This window comes from Trachypithecus francoisi, unplaced genomic scaffold (genome assembly GCF_009764315.1).
Source record: "Trachypithecus francoisi isolate TF-2019V2 unplaced genomic scaffold, Tfra_2.0 Contig00840, whole genome shotgun sequence".
Taxonomy (NCBI): Eukaryota; Metazoa; Chordata; class Mammalia; order Primates; family Cercopithecidae; genus Trachypithecus; species Trachypithecus francoisi.
Window position 1 is genome coordinate 24,748 of NW_022680936.1, and position 15,546 is coordinate 40,293.

The following is a 15,546-nucleotide window of genomic DNA, read 5'->3' on the forward strand; positions in this document are numbered from 1 at the left end:
TGGCTGCCCTTAAGATTTTTCCTTCATTTCAACGTTGGTGAATCTGGGAATTATATGTCTTGGAGTTGCTCTTCTTGAGGAGTATCTTTGTGGCGTTCTCTGTATTCCTGAAGAGTGTTTTCCAACTTGGTTCCATTTTCCCCCTCACTTTCAGGCACCCCAATCAGACATAGATTTGGTCTTTTTACATAATCCCATACTTCTTGCAGGCTTTGTTCATTTCTTTTTCTTCTTTTTTCTTTTGGTTTCTCTTCTCGCTTCATTTCATTCATTTGATCCTCAATCGCTGATACTCTTTCTTCCAGTTGATCGAGTCGGTTACTGAAGCTTGTGCATTTGTCACGTATTTCTCGTGTCATGGTTTTCATCTCTGTCATTTCGTTTATGATCTTCTCTGCATCAATTAGTCTAGCTGTTAATTCTTCCACTCTTCTTTCAAGATTTTTAGTTTCTTTGCTCTGGGTACGTAATTCCTCCTTTACCTCTGAGAAGTTTGATGGACTGAAGACTTCTTCTCTCATCTCGTCAAAGTCATTCTCTGACCAGCTTTGATCCATTGCTGGCAATGGGCTGCACTCCTTTGCAGGGGGAAATGTGCTCTTATTTTTTGAATTTCCAGCTTTTCTGCCCTTCTTCTTCCCCATCTTTGTGGTTTTATCTGTCTCTGGTCTTTGATGATGGTGACGTACTGATGGGGTTTTGATATAGGTGTCCTTCCTGTTTGATAGTTTTCCATCTGACAGTCAGAAGGACTGTCTGTTGGTCTGTTGGAGATTGCTTGAGGTCCACTCCAGACCCTGTTTGCCTGGGTATCAGCAGCAGAGGTTGCCTAAGATAGAATATTGCTGAACAGCGAGTGTAGCTGTCTGATTCTTCCTTTGGAAGTTTCCTCTCAGGGGTAACTCCACCCTGTGAGGTGTGGGGTGTCAGACTGCCCCTAGTGGGGGATGTCTCCCAGCTAGGCTACTCATGGGTCAGGGACCCACCTGAGCAGGCCGTCTGTCCATTCTCAGATCTCAACCTCCACGTTGGGAGATCCAGGGCTCTCCCCAAAGCTGTCAGACAGAGTCGTTCGCGTCTGCACCTGCCCCCGCTGCTTCCCCTATTGGACTTCAGCTTTGCGCTCTCCCCAGAGGTGGAGTCTACAGAGACAGGCAGGCTTCCTTGAGCTGCTGTGAGCTCCACCCAGTTCGAGCTTCCCAGCGGCTTTGTTTACCTACTTAAGCCTCAGCAATGGCGGACACCCCTCCCCCAGCCTCGCTGCTGCCTTGCGGATAGATCGGGGCAGACTGCTGTGTTAGCAGTGAGGGAGGCTCCATGGGCATGGGACCCTCCCGGCCAGGTATGGGATATATTCTCCTGGTGTGCCTGTTTCCTTAAAGTGCAGTATTGGGGTGGGAGTTACCCGATTTTCCAGGTGTTGTGTGTCTCAGTTCCCCTGGCTAGGAAAACGGATTTCCTTCCCTCTTGTGCTTCCAGGTGAGGTGAGGCCTCGCCCTGCTTCAGCTCTCGCTGGTCAGGCTGCAACAGCTGACCAGCACCGATTGTCCGGCACTCCCTAGTGAGATGACCCCAGTACCTCAGTTGAAAATGCAGAAATAGGCCGGGCGCGGTGGCTCAAGCCTGTAATCCCAGCACTTTGTGAGGCCGAGACGGGCGGATCACAAGGTCAGGAGATCGAGACCATCCTGGCGAACACAGTGAAACCCCGTCTCTACTAAAAATACAAAAAACTAGCCAGGCGAGTGGCGGGCGCCTGTAGTCCCAGTTACTTGGGAGGCTGAGGCAGGAGAATGGCGGGAACCGGGAGGCGGAGCTTGCAGTGAGCTGAGATCTGGCCACTGCACTCCAGCCTGGGTGACAGAGCAAGACTCCGCCTCCAAAAAAAAAAAAAAAAAAGAAAATGCAGAAATCACCAGTCTTCTGTGTCGCTCGCACTGGGAGTGGAGACTGGAGCTGTTCCTATTCGGCCATCTTGCTCAGCCCCCCAAAAACAAGTGTCGAGATTCTTGATTATAAGTGGACACGTTTTGTGCTTGTGCATTGGTAATTATGCTGTTCATAGGAAAACAGTGACTCACCATTATGTATAATTGGTAAACAGATGGGGATTATTTGATAGACTTCTTTTTTGTTTGTTTGCTTTCTTTTTAAAGTAGAAAAAAAGGTCATTTTCTTCCCCTAACTTAAAGGGGTAGAGAGCAGTGTAAGAGATCTGGCCAATTTCATCCTTGGAATAGCATTTTTTGAAAAAGAAAGGGAGGAGGCAAAAATATTTTGGCATATATTATCTTCATTCTATGTGGATCATGAATAGAATTTAAAACAATATATTTTTGAAATCTAAAAAAAAATTTAAATCTTTAGAATCCTGATCTTGCAAATATGTAATAAGTAAGTAAGAGTTTCACAGTATAAATTTTCTGGAAATGTACTTTTGAAATATGTCAATATTCATTATTCAAGACAAAAGGTCTGTGATCAAGTAAATTTGGGAAAAACTAGTTTGAAGAGTAATACAGATTTCTTTATTGTAGCACTTCTTAGAACCTTTAAATGCTAATGTGGACCATGACTACATACATGTAATGTGTATCTCTTTCTCTCTCTACACACACACACACACACACACACACACAATCTATCTATTTTATAGACAGACCAGTTTTCAAATGCATATTTGACTACAGAACTATTTTTTTCTCCTTAGAGTATCATAGGGAGGAAGGTTCTGTAGAACATACTTCAGAACACTGAAATGAATGTTCTTCAATTCACCCATTAAGTCTTCAAGATTGCCGTTGTTTATTGATTCACTGATGAGTAGACTAAATGATATTTGACTGGTTTGATAATGTGAAACAATCTCAAATAAATGAATTGTGTACTGGTTTCTAACTATATTCTGGCTAACCTTTCCCTTTTGTCTAACCTGTGGAAGAAATTCATGATTAAAATATGCTTTAATTTTAACTAAGAAATCTTTGTCTGCTGTGGGGAAAAGAGCTCTATTTCTGCCCTGAAATTATATCAAGCTGTAACTCTGATTAATAAAAAAACTTAGAGCCTTGATGAAATAAATCATTGTAATAACAATATTCATCATCATTATTATTTCCTTAGAAAGAGAACTGGCTTCTGGGTATTCTTAGCCTAATCCCATCTGCCACCACAAAATTTAGACTTTGAAGCAAATGCATGAGGTATTTCCTGGATCACATCCTTAGATAACAAAGAGCTTCATTAAATATAGAAAGCTCTTCCTAGCCTCTGCCTCCCACCGATTTAATATATAAAAGATCGTGCTAGATACAGAAATTGTATTTACATTCCTGAATCCACACAGTATCATATGATGTTGTGTGAGAGAGGCTGAAGGTCACTGTCTACCAAGCAGTCAGCAAGGCCAAGTGTTGGATTCAGTTGCTCTCTTTTCCTGATTTCAATTAAAAAAAAAAAAAAAGAGCAGCAGCAGTAATAACAATGACACAAAAAGCCTAAAACCAGTTTTCAAGTAATGATAGCCTGCAACCCCTGCAAGAATGCAAAGATGTTCCAGCTGAACACTATGCTAACACCCGGTCTGGTGCTCTTTTGTATCCATGCAAGGCAGAAAAGAAGAAGCTACCTAGAAGAGCATAGGCTGAAAAATGAACTAGAAACCTGGGAAAATCTGCTATGGAAAATTACAAGATAACATAATAGTAGTAATATACAAATATGGTTTAGGTAAGATACTCAGGCCAGGCAAAAAGCTATTTTAATTTTCTGCAACTCTAGCTTTACCTACAGGCTGCGTGACTTAAAGCCAAGGAACCATGTAGATGTCTCTGAGATATATCTTGCCTGACAATGGTGCACATTTCTCTGCAAATTCTTTAATGGTAACTTTGAAATTGCTCTTTATAACTATTCTAATAATCCATGCAATGGTTAAATCTAGTGTGGAAATTTTAATTATTAAAGTGAAGTGATGGTGGCTGGCAAGATGGCTGAATAGGAACAACTCTGGTCTGCAGCTCCCAGTGAGATCAACACTGAAGGTCAGTAATTACTGCATTTCCAACTGAGGTCCCAAGTCATCTCATTGGGACTGGTTAGACAGTGGGCTTATCCCACGGAGTGTGAGCTGAAGCAGGGCGGGGCAGGGGAAGGAAGGGCAAGGGATTGGCAAGTCCCTCCCCTGGACAAGGGAAGCCCTGAGGGACTGTGCCCTGAGGAACAGTGCACTCCAGCCCAGATACAACGCTTTTTCCATGGTCTTCGCAACACACAGACCAAGAAATTCCCTCAGGTGTCTATATCAGTAGGGCCCTGGATTTCAAGCACAAAACTGGGCAGCCATTTGGGCAGACACTGAGCTAGCTGTGGGAGTTTTTTTTTTTCGTACTTCAGTGGTGCCTGGAATGCCAGTGAGACAGAACCGTTTACTCCCCTGGAAAGGGGGCTGAAGCCAGGGAGCCAAGTGGTCTAGCTCAGCGGATCCCACTCCCATGGAGCCCAGCAAGCGAAGATCCACTGACTTGAAATTCTGACTGCCAGCACAGCAGTCTGAACTCAACCTGGGACACTTGAGTTTGGTCAGGGGTGGGGTGTCCGCCATTAGTGAGACTTGAGTAGGTTGTTTTCCTCTCACAGTGTAAACAAAACCACTGAGAAGTTTTAACTGGGTGGAACCCACCACAGCTCTGCAAAGCCATTGTAGCCAGAATGCCTCTCTAGATTTCTCCTCTCTGGGCAGGGTGTCACTGAAAGAAAAACGGCAGCCCCACTCAGGGGCTTGTAAATCAAATTCCCATCTCCCTGGAACAGAGCATCTGGAGGAAGGGCCAGTTGTGGGTGCAGCTTCAACAGACTTAAATGTTCCTGCCTGCTGGCTCTGAAGAGAGCAGCAGATCTCCCAGCACAGTGCTCGAGCTCTCTTAAGGAACAGACTGCCTCCTCAAGTGGGTCCCGGACTCCCATGCCTCCTGGCTGGGAGACATCCTCCAGAAGGGGATGATAGACACCTCATACAGGAGAGCTGTAGCTGGCATCTGGCGGGTGCTCCTCTGAGATGAAGCTTCCAGAGGAAGAACAGGCAGCAATCTTTGCTGTTCTGCAGCCTCTGCTGCTAATACCCAGGAAAATAGGGTCTGAAGTGGGCCTCCATCAATCCATTAAACTCCAGCAGACCTGCAGCAGAGGGGCCTGACTGATAGAAGGAAAACTAACAAACAGAAAGGAATTGCATCAACATCAACAAAAAGGATGTCCACACAGAAACCTCACCCGAAGGTCAGCAACATCAATGATCAAAAGCAGAAAAAAAAAAGGCACAAAAAGGCTGAAAATTCCAAAAATTAGAATACCTCTTTTCCTCCAAAGGATCACAACTCCTCCCCAGCAAGGGAACAAAATGGGACAGAGAATGAATTTGACAAACTAACAGAAGCAGGCTTCCGAAGGTGGATAATAACAAACTCCTCTGAGCTAAAGGAGCATGTTCTAAACCAACGCAAGGAAGCTAAGAACCTTGAAGAAAGGTTAGAAAAATTGCTAACTGGAATAGCTAGTTTAGAGAAGAGCATAAATGACCCAGTGGAGCTTAAAACACAGCAGGAGAACTTCGTGAAGTATACACAAGTATCAGTAGGTGAATTGATCAAATGGAAGAAAGGATATCAGAGTCTGAAGATCAGCTTAATGAAGAAAGCATGAAGACAAGATTAGAGAAAAAAGAATTATAAGGAACAAATGAACCCTCCAAGAATTATGGGACTACGTGAAAAGACCAAACTTATGTTTGATTGGTGTACCTTAAAGTGACAGGGAGAATGAACCAAGTTGGAAAACACTCTTCAGAATATTATCCAGGAGAACTTTCCCAATCTAGCAAGACAGGCTAACATTAAAATTCAGAAAATACAGAGAACACCACAAAGATACTGTTTGAGAAGAGCAAACCTATGACACATAATTGTCATATTCACCAAGGTTGAAATGAAGGAAAATATGTTAAGAGCAGCCAGAGAGAGAGGTTGGGTTACCCACAAAGGGAAGCCCATCAGACTAACAGTGGATGTCTGGGCAGAAACCCTACAAGGCAGTAGAGAGTGGAGGCCAACGTTCAACATTCTTAAAGAAAATAATTTTCAACCAGTAATTTAGTATCCAGCCAAACTAAGCTTTATAAGTGAAGGAGAAATCAAATCCTTTACAGGCAAGCAAATGCTGAGAGATATTGTCACCACCAGGCCTGACTTACAAGAGCTCCTGAAGGAAGCACTAAATATGGAAAGGCAAAACCAGTACCAGCCACTGCAAAAATTGTAAAGACCATCAACACTATGAAGAAACTGAATTAACAAATGGGCAAAATTAGCAGCTAGCATCATAATGACAGGATCAAATTCACACATATCAATATTAATATTAAATGTAAATGGGCTAAATGTCCCAATTAAAAGACACAGACTGGCAAATTCGATAAAGAGTCAAGACCAATCGGTGTGTTGTATGCAGGAGACCCTTCTCATGTGGAAAGGCACAAGTAGGCTCAAAATGAAGGAATGGAGGAAAATTCACCAAGAAAATGGAAAGCAAAAAAAATGCAGGGTTGCATTCCTAGTCTCTAATAAAACAGACTTTAAACCAACAAATATAAAAAAAGACAAAGAAGGGAATTACATAATGGTAAAGGGATCAATGAAACAAGAAGAGCTAACTATCATAAATATATATGCACCCAATACAGGAGCACCAAGATTCATAAAGCAAGTTCACAGAGACCTACAAAGAGACTTAGACTCCCACACAATAATAGTGGGAGAATTTAACATCCCACTGTCAATATTAGACAGATCAACGAGAGAAAATCAACAAGAATATTCAGGACTTGAACTCAGCTCTGGACCAAGGGGATCTAATAGACATCTACATAATTATCCACCCCAAATAAACAGAATATACATTCTTCTTAGCACCACATCACACTTATTCTAAAATGGAGCACATAATTGGAAGTAAAGCACTCCTCAGCAAATGCAAAAGAAGGGAAATCATAACAGTCTCTCAGACCACAGTGCAATCAAATAAGAACTCAGGATTAAGAAACTCACTCAAAACTGCTCAACTATGGAAACTGAACAACCTACTCCTGAATGACTACTGGCTACATAACGAAATGAAGGCAGAAATAAAAATGTTCTTTGAAACCAATGGGAAGAAAGACACACAAACCAGAATCTCTGGGACACAGCTAAAGCAGTGTTTAGAAGGAAATTTATACCACTAAATGTCCACAGGAGAAAGCAGGAAAGATCTAAAACTGACAACCTAACATCGCAATTAAAAGAAGTAGAGAAGCAAGAGCAAACAAATTCAAAAGCTAACAGAAGACAAGAAATAACTAAGATCAGAGCAGAACTGAAGGAGATAGAGACACGAAAAACCCTTTAAAAAAATCAACAAATCCAGGGGCTGATTTTTTGATAAGATTTGCAAAACAGATAGACCACTAGCCAGACTAATAAAGAAGAAAGGAGAGAATAATCAAATAGACACAATAAAAAAATGATAAACGGGATATCACCACTGATTCCACAGAAATACAAACTATCATCAGAAAATACTATAAACATCTCTACACAAATAAACTAGAAAACCTAGAAGAAATGGATAAATTCCTGGGCACATATATCCTCCCAAGACTTAACCAGGAAGAAGTTGAATCCCTGAATAGAACAATAACAAATTCTGAAATTGAGGTAGTAATTTATAGCCTACCAACCAAAAAAGGCCCAGGACCAGATGGATTCACAGCCGAATTCTATCAGAGGTACAAATGGAAACTGATATCATCCCTTCTGAAACTATTCCAAACAATAGAAAAAGAGGGACTCCTCACTAACTCATTTTATGAGGTCAGCATGATCCTGATACCAAAACCTGGCAGAGATACAACAAAAAAAGAAAATTTCAGGCCAATATCCCTGATGAACATCGATGCAAAAATCCTCAATAAAATACTGGCAAACTGAATCCAGCAGCACATCAAAAAGCTTATCCACCACAGTCAAGTCAGCTTTATCCCTGGGATGCAAGGCTGCTTCAACATACACAAATCAATAAATGTAATCTATCACATAAACAGAAACAATGATAAAAACCACATGATTATCTCAATAGATGCAGAAAAGGCCTTTGATAAAATTTGACACCTCTTCATGCTAAAATGTCCCAAGAAAACTACGTATTGATGGAATATATCTCAAAATAATAAGAGCTATTTATGATAAACCCACAGCCAATATTATACTGAATGAGCAAAAGCTGGAAGCATTCCCTTTGAAAACTAGTGCAAGACAAGGATGACCTCTCTCACCACTCCTATTTAACATAGTATTGGAAGTTCTGGCTAGGGCAATCAGGCAAGAGAAAGAAATAAAGCATATTCAAATAGGAAGAGAGGAAGTCAAATTGTCTCTGTTTGGAGATGGCATGATTGTATATTTAGAAAACCCCATCATCTCAGCCCAAAATTTCCTTAAGCTGATAAGCAAATTCAACAAAGTCACAGGATACAAAATCAATGTGCCGCAAAATCACAAGCATTCTTCTACACTGATAACAACAAATAGCCAAATCATGAGTGAACTCCCATTCACAATTCCTACAAAGAGAATAAAATACCTAGGAATACAACCTACAAGGATGTGAAGGACCTCTTTAAGGAGAACTGCAAACCACTGCTCAAGGAAATAAGGGAGGACACAAACAAACGGAAAAATATTCCATGCTCATGGATAGGAAGAATCAATATTGTGAAAATAACCATACTGCCTATAGTGATTTATAGATTCAATGCTATCCCCATCGAGCTACCATTGACTTTCTTCACAGAATTAGAAAAAACTATTTTAAATTTTACATGGAACCAAAAAAGAGTCTGCATTGCCAAGACAATCCTAAGTGAAAAGAACAAAGCTGGAGACCTGACTTCAAACTATACTACAAGGCTACAGTAGCCAAAACAGCATGGTACTGGTGCCAAAACAGATATATAGACCAAGGGAACAGAACAGAGGCCTCAGAAATAAAGCCACACATCAACAACCATCTGGTCTTTGACAAATCTGACAAAAACAAGCAGTGGGGAAGGGATTCCCTATTTAATAAACAGTGTTGGAAAACTGGCTAGCTATATGCAGAAACCTGAAACTGGACCCCTTCCTTACAACTTATACAAAAATTAACTCAAGATGTGTGAAAGATTTAAATGTAAGTCCTGAAACCATAAAAACCCTAGAAGAAACCTACCTGAATGGTAGGCAATACCATTCAGGACATAGGCATGGGTAAAGACTTCATGACTAAAACACCAAAAGCAACGGCAACAAAAGCCAAAATTGACAAATGAAATTTAATTAAACTAAAGAGCTTCTTCACAGTAAAAAGAAACTATCAGAAGAGTGAACAGGCAACCTACAGAATAGGAGAAAATTTTTGCCATCTATCCATCTGACAAAGGACTAATACCCAGAATCTATGAGAAACTTAAATAAATTTACAAGAAAATTCCAACAACCTCATTAAAAAGTGGGCAAAATATATGACCAGACACTTCTCAAAAGAGGACACTTATGCAGCCAACAAACATATGAAAAAAAGGTCATCATTGCTGGTCATTAGAGAAATGCAAATCAAACCCACAATGAAATACCACCTCATGCCAGTTAGAATGGTGACCAGTAAAAAGTCAGGAGACAGCAGATGCCGTAGAGGATGTGGAAAAGTAGGAATGCTTTTACACAGTTGGTGGGAGTGTAAATTAGTTCAACCATTGTGGAAGAGAGTGTGTTGATTCCTTCCTCAACCGGAAGTACCATTTGATCCAGCAATCCCATTACTGAATACCTACCCAAAGGATCATAAATTATTCTACCATAAAGACATGCATATGTATGTTTATTGCAGCACTGTTCACAATAGCATAGACTTGGAATCAACCCAAATGCTTATCAATGATAGACTAGATAAAGAAAATGTGACCCATATACACCATGGAATACTAAGCAGCCATAAAAATGGATGAGTTCATGTCCTTTGCAGGGACATGGGTGAAGCTGGAAACCATCACTCTCAGCAAAGTAACTCAGGAACAGAAAACCAAGCACCACATGTTCTCACTCCTTAGTGGAAGTTGAACAATGAGAACACATGGACACAGGGAAGGGAACATCACACTCCCTGTAGGGCGTGTATCCCAGAAAGTAAAGTATTAAAACAAAAAATAAAGTGAAACATTTTTCATGACTCATATAAAAACTATAAACCTTGATCAGATCCCGTCAAATAATTTGAAAAATTTGGTAGAGAATATATATTTTGTATCATGTAAAATTGGTAACATTCTGTTGGTTTTTGACCCCGATAAGTCAGTTTCATATTGTTTGAGAGAAAAAAAAATGGAAACTAAATGTTATTGTGGAAAGTACTACAAACAGAAATTTCATCTTTTGCTCATCTCTCCTTCTCTGAATCTTACTAGATGCAACCATAAGAAGCCAATTTACATTATCAGCACTCAACCTAGAAGTCTCCTTATTGATCAAATCAGTATATAGTCTGGTTATCATTTGACAATGAAAGAAAAAGTACTTTCTTCAGACAACAAAGGAATAAACTTTAGTGGATATTTTGGTAAATTTTACCACATTATATTAAAGCCATCTGTATATTAAGACAACCATAATCAAAATTAAGAGACAAGTGCTAGATGGAGAGATTTTTGCAACTCATAGAGACTATAATACAAGAGATTATTAAACAAAATGCACAAGAAACTACAAATTAATAAGAAAGTTTCAACAACTCACTAGAAAAAATGTTCAAATATGAACTGGTAGCCATGAAAAAGTAAATATTAATGTCAAACCTCTATAGTTGTCATGACAAATTAGCACAAAATGTATGGCTTAAACAAAACACATTTATTATCTTACACTTCTTGAGGTCAGTGGTTTGAAACAGTTCTCAACACCCTAACATCAAGTTGTCAGCAGGATGCATTGCTTTCTAGAGGCTCTAAGGGAGAATTCGTTTCTTGCTCTTTCAGATTGTTAGTGAAATTTAATTCCTTGAGGTTGTGTTACTACAGTTCCTGTTTTCTTGTAGGCTATAAACTGAGAGTCACTTATAGCTTCTAGGGGATGCCATATTTCCTGGCTTGTGGCATTTATTTTCCATCTTCAAACCCAGTAACAGTGGATGGAATTCTTCTTGCATTGAATTTCTCTGACTCTGTTGCCATCTTTTATGCTTTTAAGAGCTCTTATGATTACACTGGGAAAACCCAGCTTCAGGATAATCTTCCTGTCTCAATCTCTTTAACCTTAATCACATCTGCAAAATCCCTTTACCAATGTATGATAACATATTCATAGATTCTGGGAACTGGGGCATGGATATCTTTGTTACATGGGATGGGGAGCACATTATTCTGCCTAGCACATTCAAAACCACATGACATTTAGTTTAAACTAATTTGTAATCAGAAAATGTGTACGTAAACAATGACATGAAATTGAATTAAAACCACTGAACAGTTTAAACGTTGTATTTTATTTTATACACTGAATTGGCAAAGGTTAAAAATTTGACCATATCAAGTGTTGGCTAGGACATGGGGAAACAAATACTAATGGTGGGGGTATACATTGCTGTAGATAAAAAACAAACATCAAGCAAACCAGGCAGATCCTTAAAAACAAAGGTGATCCCAGTGTCTGGTTAAGAATAAGTGCTAAGGGAATTAAATGCAATAATAGATCACTATGCCTACCATCTCACTATACCTGAATCCACCACTCTCTGCTAAATGCCCAATCCTTTCAGGTAAGATGGTTGATAGTGTAGGTTTTTATTTATCTTTTGTAATTTTCTCCTATGGCCCTTTCTAAGCCTATCTTTAAAACTTGCTTCTGTTTTCTCATCTTAATCTGAGAATCATGCTAACTGTCTGAATCCCAACAGTAGATTTGACTGTAAGCTACTTTTTTACACTCTGAACTTGATTAAAAATTACATTTCCACCACCCTGGAACTGAAAGTAAGCCTCAATTAAAAGGAAAATCGTGCATATAGATATTGATATGAACCATTCTAACTCATTATGCCAAAATACTGTATCTCAGTGCCTTGCTTAAATATGAATACAGTACTTTTATGATGTGATGGCTAATTTTATGTGTCAGCTTGACTAGGCATGGTACCCAGATGTTTGTTCAAACATCAGTCTGGATGTTTCTGTGAGAGTCCTTCTTGATGAGACTGATATTTAAATTGGTACACTTTGAGTAAAGAAATCGCCCTCCATGATGTGGGTGGGCCTCATCCAGTAAATTGAAGGCCTGAATAGAACAAATGAATGATTTCCTGCAAGCACGGGTGACTTCTACAGCAGATGACATTCAGACCTGTGAACCACAGCATTGGCTTTTCTTTGAATACTATGGTTTAAAGGTTTATGTCCTCTCAAAAGTTATATGCTAAAATTCTAAGCCCTATAAGGTGGGAGCCTTTATGAATGGGATCGGGGCTTTTATAAAAGAAGCCCAGAGAGCTATATGAGGACCACATATGATAATACAACTAGAAAGCACTTTCTATAAACCAGGAAGTGGGCCCTCTCCAGAGAGTAAATCTGCCTTAATTTTGGACATCCCGGTATCCAGAACTGTGAGAAAAAAATTTCTCTTGTTTATAAACTACTCACTCTATGGTATTTTGCAATAGTATCCTGAACAGACTGAAACTGCATTCTGCATCTCCAGCCTGCCGGCCTGTGGTTGAACTTTCTAGCCTTTATAAACTGCATGTATTAGTCCATTTTCACACGGTCGATAAAGACATATCCAAGACTGAGTAATTTATAAAGAAAAAGAGGTTTAATGGACTCACAGTTCCACGTGGCTGGGGCAGCCTCAAAATCATGGCAGAAGGTGAAAGGCACATCTTTCACGGCAGCAGGCAAGAGAGAATGACAGACAAGCAAAAGGAGAAACCCCTGATAAAACCATCAGATCTCCTGAGACTTACTCACTACCACGAGAACAGTACGGGGGAAATTGCCCCCATGATATAATTATCTCTCACCAGGTCCCTCCCACAACATGTGGAAATTATGGGAGCTACAATTCAAGATGAGATTTGGGTGGGGACACGGAGAAGTCATATCACTGCATGAGCTAATTACTTAAAATCAATTTCTCTCTCTCTTTTTATCTCCCCTACACACACACACACACACACACCACACACACACACACAAACACACACATGCACACATCTATTCTATTGGTTTTGTTTCTCTAGAGAACTCTGACTAGTACACATGACTCATAAAGTATGTGACTAATTAAAGATATCTACTTTTAAAAATTCAGAGCAGATATAGGCACTCAAAAAACCTTTACGATATAACACTTAACAACAAATGTATGACATGCACTATTTGGGAAGCTTTCAAAAATTATAGTAGTCAAAGTTCAAGATGATCACAGCTCCCAAGTGGTATTCACACTCTTATGTAACCTTTTCCTACATGAAACCACGATTAGTATGTGTGACCAACAGAATATAGCAAAAATATGTAGATCCACAGATTCCTTCAATCAAATAATAAGGCCTTAAAAAGTTTATGGAAGATGTCCTTTAGTTCTTTTAATAGAAGCCCATAGTGGAGAAAGAGTTACCTCAAAGCAATTTGTGACTGTGGCTTTTGTTTAACCTAGTGAACCTCAGTAAGGTTGAAGGAGACAAAAAATATTTTACAGAAGATTATATCTAAAAAATCACAGACAGCTTCATTGAAAGGGACAGAGAGCAGAAAATTAAAGCCTGGAACTTCCAAATTTCTGCAAGTAGGAAGCAGCTGCAAACATGTACTTCCTTTTGTGAAAAAGAAATGGTAACTCAGGGCAGAACCAAGATCCCAGGGGGTGAAGCCCAGAACCACAGTAAATCATTTGCAGGCAGCAGTTTGAGTCCTAATCAAGGAACTTTCAACACGTGCCTGGATGGATTTAAGCCTTGCTGTGGACCAGTAGGTGTAACTCTTGTTTTCTCTAGTTAGAATGGGAGTTCCTACTTCAGCTGTTCTAAGCTTGTCCCATCACTGTATGTCGGTTGTGTGTGTGTTGGAGGGCAAGTGTCATCACCTTGTTAGCTCACAAGACTCCAGATTGAAAAAATATCTGGACACAAGGTGCTTTCCTTAAAGAATTACACAGAAGTAGACTCCTTTGCACCTGGAATTGATGTAGATGATAAGATTCTGGATGTCACACTGAAATTGAATGAGACGAGACTTTGCGGTCCCTGGGAGAGGATGAGAGTATTTTACATATAAGACAGACATAAATCATTGGGGAAAAGAAGTCAGACTGTGGTAGCCATCCTTCAAGATGGTTCCCCAAATCCTCATGTTCTAGAATTGAGACTTTCTTTGTAGTTTTTTCCACAGTGTAATAGGGATGGGGTCTGTGACAAATAGAATATATGAGAAGTGATGACGTTTCACTTTTGATATAGATTACAAATGATACTCTGACTTTTATCTTGGCATTCTCAATCCCCTCACCACTCCCCAAGTTCATTTTGTCTCTCCTTTCTCTCTCCTTTCTTCAGATCACTTACTCTGACAAAAGTCAGCCTCTTACGTCATGGGCAGCATCACTGAGAAGCCCATGTGTTAAGAAACTGAGGCCTCTGATCTGTGGTCAGTGAGAAATTGAGGGCTCCTACTGATAGCCACTGAGTGTACTTGGAAATGGGCCCTCCAGTCTCAGACAAGCTTTCTGCAGACTTCCTCCTAAACCTTGACTGCAGCCTTCTGAAAACACTCTGAGCCAAAACCATCTGGTGAAAGAACTCCCTGATTCCCGACTCTCATAAACCATGTGATAAAATAAAAGTTTCTTGTCTTAAGGTGCCATATTTTGTGGTATTTTTTTATATAGCAATTAATAGCTACTATGCTCATTCAAGTGTTTATTAATATCTTACCAGATATCCTACCTTTTTCCAGGTGCTATCAGACATAAAGCATAATATCTGACCTCTTTATCAGTCAGATCTCAATGCTGAAATCAGAAGCCACGGTAGAAATTTTTAACTGGAAATATTTTGATAGAGGTTTATAGATGCTTTGAAATATACTGGAAAACTTGAAGTGCATGGTCAAAGCAGATCCCTTAGGGGCCACTGTTTGAGACCATGATTGGTAGCAGGAGCTCAAAAGCACACCTCTGTGAATGAATGAAGAAGATGGCATAAAAAAGTGACCCCACAGCCACTGCTGCAAATTTATTTTTTGTCATTTTAATTAAGTACAAATTTTGGAAGTGAATAAATATAAATATTATAGCACATATATTTCCCAAAATATAATATATTATGTGTGTGTGTGTGTGTGTGTGTGTGTGTGTGTGTGAATTTGGGAAATAAAATAGTATTATATTTTACTCAAACAACATCAAACATGCAGTCACATAAGTTTGATGA